Source organism: Anser cygnoides, chromosome 13 (genome assembly GCF_040182565.1).
Source record: "Anser cygnoides isolate HZ-2024a breed goose chromosome 13, Taihu_goose_T2T_genome, whole genome shotgun sequence".
Taxonomy (NCBI): Eukaryota; Metazoa; Chordata; class Aves; order Anseriformes; family Anatidae; genus Anser; species Anser cygnoides.
Genome location: NC_089885.1, coordinates 3,469,504 through 3,478,562, shown reverse-complemented (window position 1 = coordinate 3,478,562; position 9,059 = coordinate 3,469,504). Strand labels below are relative to the sequence as shown.

Genomic DNA, 9,059 nt, shown 5'->3' with positions numbered 1-9,059 from the left:
TATGAAGCTAAAAATTGTGCTGTCTTAATCAGTCACAGTGATAAGGGATAAAGATCAACACGTTTCAGTCTGAACTTTGCTAGATAACAGCTGTCACTATGTGGGATTTCTAAGGACTTGTTATTTTAATCTGTTCAAGTCATGTATCAGAAACCAAAAGTAGAAATTACTCGGTCCCTGTTTCTCATGTTCTTATTTTTCTTTAATTGATAATATTTTTAGTTTTATTTTATCAAAAGAACAAGAAAATAAAAGTTCCCACTATTCTCATGAGCTTGTGTGAAGTCAGAGCATGTTAATAGGAGGTGATGCAGCAGAGTGTATAGAAGCTTGCGTTCACATCATGAAATAGAGTATTTGTGACAGGCTGTCCTCTTGAACCTTTTTACTGTACCCCAAAGTCAGAAATCCAAGGAAGACATCTAGTTCAAGAAAGAAAATTACAGGGATAACACAGGTGGCTACCAATAGTCATATGGATTAACATGTCAGTTCTCATTTATTTAACTGCCGTAATCTGACTGTTTTCCTTTTTTTTTTTCCCAATAGTTCAATTTCTTTTTTCAAAAGAAAGTTCCAAAATATGTCATAAGAACTATAATTTTTAAAATAACAGTAATACAAAATATTTTATGGACCTCACTTTTGGGGTCATAAGCAGTTAGTTTCTTCCTGCATTTCTTAAATGTGTTCTTTTCTACTTCCAAGACAAGTTGTTTCATGTAATAACTGTTAAAAGTGAATGTATGTGTGTTGTAGTTTTAAACATATTAATAGTATTTAATAAATTACACAATTTATATATTTTACTTTGTTATTAAGTATGTTTTATATTTTATATTACTAAGTCTTTTAGAGTGAACTCCCAAAGAACAACAGAAATGCTAATGAACCTGTAAGGATAGCAGGTGTTGGTAAAAGCGAGTTGTTAACTGGGCGAGTCAGCGTGAAGGCATCCAGCTATCAGCTACTGAGGGAGATGGGGAATTACCTTTTACTCATTAAATTTTCTCAGTGTTAAATCTTACTTGTCTGTCAGTAAAAGTCTGGCTTAACTTAGTCTAAGGAGATTCTAGAGTTAATATATATATTCATATACAAATATGTAGTCCTGTTTGAGGTTCTGAAACCTTCATTGGAAGATGTTTCTAAAAACAGACTCCATGCTATACAGTGCTATACTTATATTATCTCTGGAGGTAAGTGGGGAACTAGTTTAAGAAGGGAGTAGTATATGCCCTGTACTTCATGGTACTGCATCTGTAAGTGCTGTGTGTTGTTTAGCATAGGGCTTGTTAAGAACGGTGCTTGAGGTTTACTTTCTAAACTTTCTTATTATGTGCAGACTTGCAGAAATGCTCATTATTCTGCAAAAGAGGTCTAGACGAGAATTCACCTTGAGCTAGGAAACTCACTTTGTGAGATCTAGGAGATCTATGTTTGTAGAGAGCACCGGACAACCAGTGACCAAACTGCCCTAGGTATTCATCTGCATACTTTCTAAAACACTGTTTAAATGTCACCAGTAGTTGGTATTTTGAGGCTATTTATTGTGTAGAGATTGAATTACACCGGGTTGTAAGCATGCAGATAGCACACACATAAGGTAATGTCACAGAATAGATGTGTGCAACCTTCTCAGCTGAGGCACCTATCTGTTTGATTTTATATGAAAACACGGTAAGTACACAGCACTAAACACACCTGGGCACATTTTTCTAAGGCTTTGTCCATTCTTGTGCATGGCTAACTCCTCTCTATAGAGGTTTTTTTAAATGATATAAATTGTGCTATACATTAGCATCTGCATTCTGCAATATTGTCTTTTGTTGACAAATTACTTGTATTTTTTATTGGGAATAAAAAATAGAATTGCACAGCAGGTGGCAGCACAGGTCCTGCTTGACTTCAGCCTAGCTTGCCCCTCTGAGAAAACTCAGTCACCAGTCTCGTGTTGGTTACAGCTATTAAACAAATCACCTTCGAAGCAGATGATTTTTAGCAAAGAAATAGAAATGACCTGTGTCCCTGCTATACTACAATGAGTGCTTTCTGAGAAGCTCACTGGAGACACAAGCAGCATAACTCCCTGGAAAGTTGGGGTAGAGCTTGCTGCAAGGGTACGTTTTATCTATGCAGTAAAAGCAGAGTACTGCTACGCAGACCCCTGGATATGTCTGTCTACATGTTAGCAGAAGGAGAAGGTTTTCACAACGTATTTAGAAATATGTAAATGTGCTCTACTGTTTTCTCTTCGGACTTTTGTTCCCCAGCTAGTTGGCCCTTGCTTGCCATCTTTGGAAAGGGGTAATGATGAAGCAAAATGCTGATAATCATACCAGCTTCAATTCCATGGAATTTGTTACTATATTTGCTCTGGGGTTTGGAATCCAAACACATGCTCCTTGGTACACATACAAGAAAACAAATTTCAAGGAAACAAAGCTCACCTAGCTTCTTGACATTGTCCAGCAGCTTGCACAGGGTGCAAGGTGAAGGTAGCTTGCAGCAGGATCCTGCCAGCAACCACAGAGTTGCTCATATACGCAGTTCCTAGAGAGATGATGTTGCTTTTTCACTTTTTAGTTTTTTGGATGTTGAATGGCCTGAATAATCTGAAATATTCTGGCTAAGCTGTAAGGAGGGGAGTGCAGTAGTCTAAACCTTGTAGAACCCAGGATTTTAAAATCAGATTCTGAAATTTAATTCCCATGTGCATCTCTCACTCCTCTTTTCTCTGATCCTTCAATAGGGTGTGTGCTGGGGAGAGCGCAGGGGGCATAGTTCAGATCATATTTGCGAATGAGGTGGTCTGCTTTGAAATATCTTGGACTGGAATTCTCAAACAGTCCACTCATCAGCTCTAACAATTGTACCCATTCTGTCTCCAGGTATGCCTAAAAAATGTAATGATGACATTGAAGATTACATATGGTTTTTCCTTTTTCAATTTCCTTACCTAGCCTGTGGGGAAAAGAAGCAGGAATCCTTCTGGGAATACTTTGATCATCAGTTAAAACTTGATGGCATTTGTTTTTGGGTATTCAGGGCAGACATTTTAATCTTGCTTTGCTAAGACCATTTATTTACTTAGTTATGCATTTGCCTGAATCACACATTTCAGTATCTGGCTAAAGTATCACCTAACACTCAGAAGACTTATGAGATTATTAGGCTTGCTTAGTATTACTATAGACCTCCTGTGGTACTGAATATGGTTTGCTTCTTATAAACTTCTTAATCCAGTATTAAGAGGAATTGTCATTAAGTTATAATAATTAGCCTAAAGTAAAATCTTGAGTGGTTGGTTTAAAACTGTTTAGGCCTCCTATTTACCTCAAATTCTCTACCATTTTTTTCTGAACGTTCTTGCAAACACTTTCTATATCATTTTTATGTTAACAGCACAAGTTGCACTCTGATAGCACACAGTGAATAAAACAAAGTATGGATAAATTAAAATTCTGCTTGGATACTTACTTCCAACTCTCTTGATGGAACAAAAAGGCCAGCTGAATATTTTTAAGCAGTTTTAACTTTTGTTTCGATGTTTCACTGTTCAAATTCTCAGGAGAAACTAAAAAGAAACTGAAACAGCCAAACAGAATATGTAGTCTGACACAGAAACTTAGTCTACCAAGCAGACAGAACTATGTTTGTAACTCCTGAGTTCACAAATCATTAGTTTATAAATTCGTGTGTAAATTAATCATAGTGATTATTTGTAATAATAGAAGAGCATAAATCCATTATTGTTAAGTCACACTTTTGAGGAGTAAAGGCATAAGGATAAATTTTAAATACGCTAATATTGGCATATACCCAGAATAATTCATGTAACTTTCGTAAAAGTACTTAATCCTCCCATCAAAGTAAATAAGCATAAAATCTACATCTCAGTTCCCTACATGGCAAGGTGATGCTGCTTGATTCAGCAATCATCATTGGAACAATTGAAATGAACAGACAAAATGAATGAGATATATTAATAAGTATATAGCTATTTTAATAACTGCTTTATCATCTTCTTTTCAAAGTATGCCAATACCTATCAAGCTGTCATGTTTAACTTCAAAGAGAGACTAAATCCTAACAATGCCTACCTGATAAATACATTTAAAATCTGATGAGGTAACATCATCTGAAGCGATTCATTAGTTAATGTGTATATACATGACAGGTCTCATGTAGCAAAAAGTAAGAAAAAAACATTGACAGAGTAGTAAGTATGTATATAATATTCTCTCTTTATAATACATTACTATAAGTAATATCTTATACAGAGCTGCCAGATAGTTTTCATTTGATGATGTTTTATGTGAATATATTGTTTATGACCCTTTGTTAGTAAGTTATAACCCACTTGCTAAAATTCATATGGCTAAAGGTATGCAATTATATATAATACAATTCCTAAGAGTTTTGTGAAAATCAATTATCCCTAAGAATTCTCTTCTTTTTTATATCCCTAGCAGGGGGAAAGGCAGCAAGAAGAGGTGAATCCTTATCAAGCAAGGATTCCATGGAAGAAAAAGAGCTACGGATTCAAATCTACTTCAAAGACAAACAAAAAAAAAAAGGTAAGCTTTGTTAGACCTGTTGTTCAGAGGACTGACTGTTTATTCCGCATAGCAGTATTTCAGTCTATAGACTTTCTCTGCTGTGGTCAGCCATTTCTGAGAAAGGAAGTGACCATCAGCATAACATCGAATAAGGATGTAGCTTTGAATTTTCTGCCCTTCAACAGCATTGTGTCAAATGCTCAAGCTGAACTTTCAGACTTCCTGTATGTGGTATAAAAGTCAGAGATGTTGCAGTATTTCTGCATTCTCTGTACTTCATTGGCTAATGCTAAGAAGCATTTCAATTTAAAATGGTACGTGGAAATACGAAGTGTTATAGACACAACTGTTAAGACATAGGTAAATGCTTGACTGCCACCAATACTACCTGAGGATAGATTGAATGGAAATATTCAGAGAAGAGTAAAACTCAGCAGCACAGTGTGTACTAGTAGCATTCAAACTGGAACTGGAATGGCATATAACTACAATTGAATCAAGTGAAATCAAAACGCAAAATCAGAGCTCTAATTAATTGAAAATTGGATAGCTATTGCAGTCCTGTAGTGTCCAGTCATGTCAGAAATGTCCCTCCACTTCCAGTCATCAAAAATATTTCAAATTTACCCTTCAAAGTATTAGAATTAAAATAAGATGAGAGGATTTTGGCAATCTAATTAATCTCATTGTATTTGTTGGTTTGTTTTGACATCATACTCAGCCTGATGATATTTGAGTACTCCTCTTCCCAAGTCAAGGAAGTCAAACATGAAGGCAAAATTCCAAAGGAATACAGATTGTTTCACATTACAAGAAGATAAAGTTGTGCAGTTTGCAAAGTCTATCAAACGTACATAGATACTACTTAAAAACTATATCTGTCTTACAGATAGTCCAGGTATTGTCTTCTAAAACCTTTCCCATTAACATCCCTGAAAGTAGTCTCTAGTGAATTGACATTCACCTCTACTCACTGATAGGAGTCCCGGTGCGAGTTCTGTCAGAGTGTGGACGTGCTGCAGAGTATGGCTGGAGGCTCGGTTTCCAGTGGTGCTTTCATGGGATGGGAACCTACAACAACTCTTCTGTTCCTTTATTCATATTTGAAGGTTTCTAATCTACAAAGATATCGCTAGACTTCCTTTTTGCCTTCCCTTTTACCCATGATCTCCAGCTAATGCTTGCTTTTTCTGGAGTTAATTTACAAAAGAAAGAAGAAAAAGCAGATGCTGCAATTGTGTCAGTATAAGCAAGTTGTTTCTTCTGTCACTGGGCAATATGAGATCTTTTGTCCTGCACAGGATGAGACCTGGTCTGGAGGTGGCTGCTGAACCCTGGTCTTTCCTGGTTAATTGCCTTGATAAGCTGTCTGCTTACAGTGTTTTAACACTTCTGCAACATTTAAAATCAACATTGCAACTGTTTGTGCCCTAACTGGGAAGCTAGTGGGATGGCTGGTGGGATGGCTGCCTCCTCATCGCAGGCAGCCAGACTGACAGGTGTGCTTTATGAAGCCTGGACACAAAACACATGCCCTGTGGCAGTACTGGAAGCTGGCAGTTAAGCGCAATAGGAGCAGATTGCAGGCTGGATTCACGGAGAAAAAGTTGGAGTAAATGACTTTATAATGGAGAACATTCAGGTATAAAACTATTTTTGATAGACAGCAGAGATAAAAAGGGGAAATGATGTTCTGTTATGTGCTTTGTGAGTCTCCAAATTATAGAATTGACCTTGTAATAAGAGAAATTTCCTCTGTGAGAAGGAATGAACATACTGCACATGACAGGTGTAGCGACTATTCTGGGATTTCAGAGCTTACCATAACATACATAAACCAGGTGTGAAAAAATGTATTAGAAGTGTATCACACAGATTTACACAACCCTCTAAATCCTGAGAACAAGTGTACCACATACTCTGCCTGAGCTCTTCAGAGCCTGCTGAACAAGCCATGCACCAGAACTAGTGGATGCTTAAACTCTGAAGAGCGAAAAGTGCTGCCACTGCCATGCCCTTGCCCTAACCTGCTGGTTTAGGCTGGTGTTGGTGCTCCTGACTTTTCTCCTGTAAATGCTGATTGATCATGCTTAAAGAAAAAATCGCAATAGTGCTGTTTGTGGCCTTGATCGGGAGGTAAGCAAGGCAAAGTTTGTGAAGCTCTTCTCTTGTTAGGCCCAGTGATAAAGTTGGAAGAAGTAATGAAAATAATGCTTTAACACTTGGTAAGAGATGGAATTGCTCAGGCTGTTTGTCTAGGGAATATAATGTACCTTTTGTTACCCTGGCTATTTTGGCACTACCTTTTAATTTCCTCAAACTGCTACAAGTCTTTTATCTGAAGATGCTTCTATTGTATATTAATGAAGTTATCTAGGAAACGTGGGCTAAAGCTGAAACTCCCCCAGCATCATCCTTCTCAACTAGCATTGTCCAGTAAGAAAATAGGTCTGTAAGTGATCCTATTCGTCTGAACAAAAAAGAAACCGTTACCATGGTACTTGTCAGCTGGGTGTAATTCTGATACAGGAGCTGCCCTTTGGAGCCAGGTTCCATTACAGATAACGTGGTGGTGTCTACTTTCAGGCAGTTCTGAATTCTGACCGTAAGACCAGCAAAAGCAGAGAACAGCTCAGAATGCAGCCATTCCCAACCCCAGCTCCAGTTTCTGCAAATATTCACAGCTAGGTTTTATTCACAAGCATTTGCTTGTTCTGTTACTACAAAAAGAATAACAATTATTTCTGCAAATAATTTGTATTTATAGTGTTGTGTGAATAAATTAAATAATGGATTCCAGGAATCAAATTGTAACAGTACTACTGACAAAAATGTAAGCATCGTCATTATTGTATAAATTAAGCATATTCCATTAATACTCTCATATATTGTTTTTGTAGACCCAAGGAACAATATGCACAACCTGGTAGTAGCTACTGGTTTGACAAACTGTTGTGTAAGTAGAATTCTCTTCTGTTTTAACAGCAAAAGGGAAGATAACATCCCAAATGCATGACTTTAAAACAGTCACAATTTTGTTAACTTTACCACTGCACTAAGGGTAAGGGATGGTGGATTAAAGTTCATTAAAAGTGCTTTATCTTTACAGATCTGAATGCTGAACCATATTCTTGATCTCATGGGAAGTACTTTTGAAGGTAAGAATTCAATTATCTTTTCAAAAGACACTGTGTTAAGGTTTACTTGGTTTACTTTTCTTCTTTGTATGTCACTTGTGGTTTTTTCACTGATAGATATTTTGTGTTTCACAAATGTTTATGAATGGAAACAGATCGACTTAGAAGCTTCTACGCAAAGGAAATGTTGACTATTTGACTGAAAAGTTCTACTAAGAATATAGGAACTTATTAGTCTAGCCTCTTTCTCCATGTAAGTGAGATCCTGTAGAGACATATGTGGATGGGAAGAGGTAAAAGTGTATGTGGGGCATGTTTTGTGAGTGTCTTCTAAAGGGTTTGCAAAAGGTGACCAAGAAAAAATAAAAAAACATATTTATTACATTGTAATAGTGTAATATGTGCAATTGCTAAGGGGGTACCACCACGGCGAACTGTCTGGGGTCCATAAACAATATTTTAAAAGTCTCTTCTCCAAGAATTTGTGTACTTTTCTCAGTGGTCCACATGGCTATGGCAATGATTCTTTTGGACTGATGTATGGTCATGTATGATGTATATACCCCCAACAATGTAGGGGTCAATAAACCTGCAAGGAAGGAGGATGTGCTAGAAAAGGCAAGATGTGGCTGAACATTTTGTTACAAAGACAGAATGAAAAGATTGCGATTTACGTTCCAGCAAAATCCTGACATTTTGACAAGCTAGGTAAATGAGATTCTTTTACATACTTCATTTTGTAAACTATGACAGAAAGGATGGAAGATGCAAGGCTGCCTTGCAAAGGCTCCCTCACAAGTTTAGGAACAAGCTGAAGCGGAGCTGCTGGAGCATGTCAGGGCAGACTGACAACTTGTAATTTAGGCAGGATCTGTAGAATAGTTTAAGATTGCAAGGCTACCCAGTTGCTTTAAAGCATATATAATACTAATGCCCTTGGGCTGTGAGTTTTGTGTTGTGACTCCATAATTTTACCCTCTGGGCACAACAATCTCTGAAACAGAAAAGGAAGGATGTCTGTGGAAAGCAGGATCAGTTTGTACTGATTCTTATAAGGATATATAATTACATAAACAGATGTTTCGAGTGTTATTTATAGTTTGATTAAAAAAATCACATAAGGGAGTTCGCAACAACAAGAAAAGTGTAAGACTTGCAGAAATAGATTGCAAATTTATCAATAGTTTCCAGAAATTTCTCTTAGATATGATGAATAAATAGTTCACAGTCTGCCAGTGCTAAAGACTATAAGTAGATTTATGCTGTGTTTTTTTTTTAATTATTATTATTTACAAAATTAAACACTGATAAACAAAGAAAAATACAATTTAATCTGTGTGTAATTTTTAAACTGTTACAT

General features: G+C 36.7%; 1 long non-coding RNA gene across 1 annotated transcript; it reads left to right on the top strand.

Annotated features, from left to right (window-relative positions):
- On the top strand, window positions 1-9,059 carry LOC106038535 (uncharacterized). The gene is made up of 4 exons (XR_001208671.3): window positions 1-1,199; window positions 4,473-4,580; window positions 7,463-7,518; window positions 7,672-9,059. It is a non-coding gene; the product is annotated as an uncharacterized lncRNA (long non-coding RNA).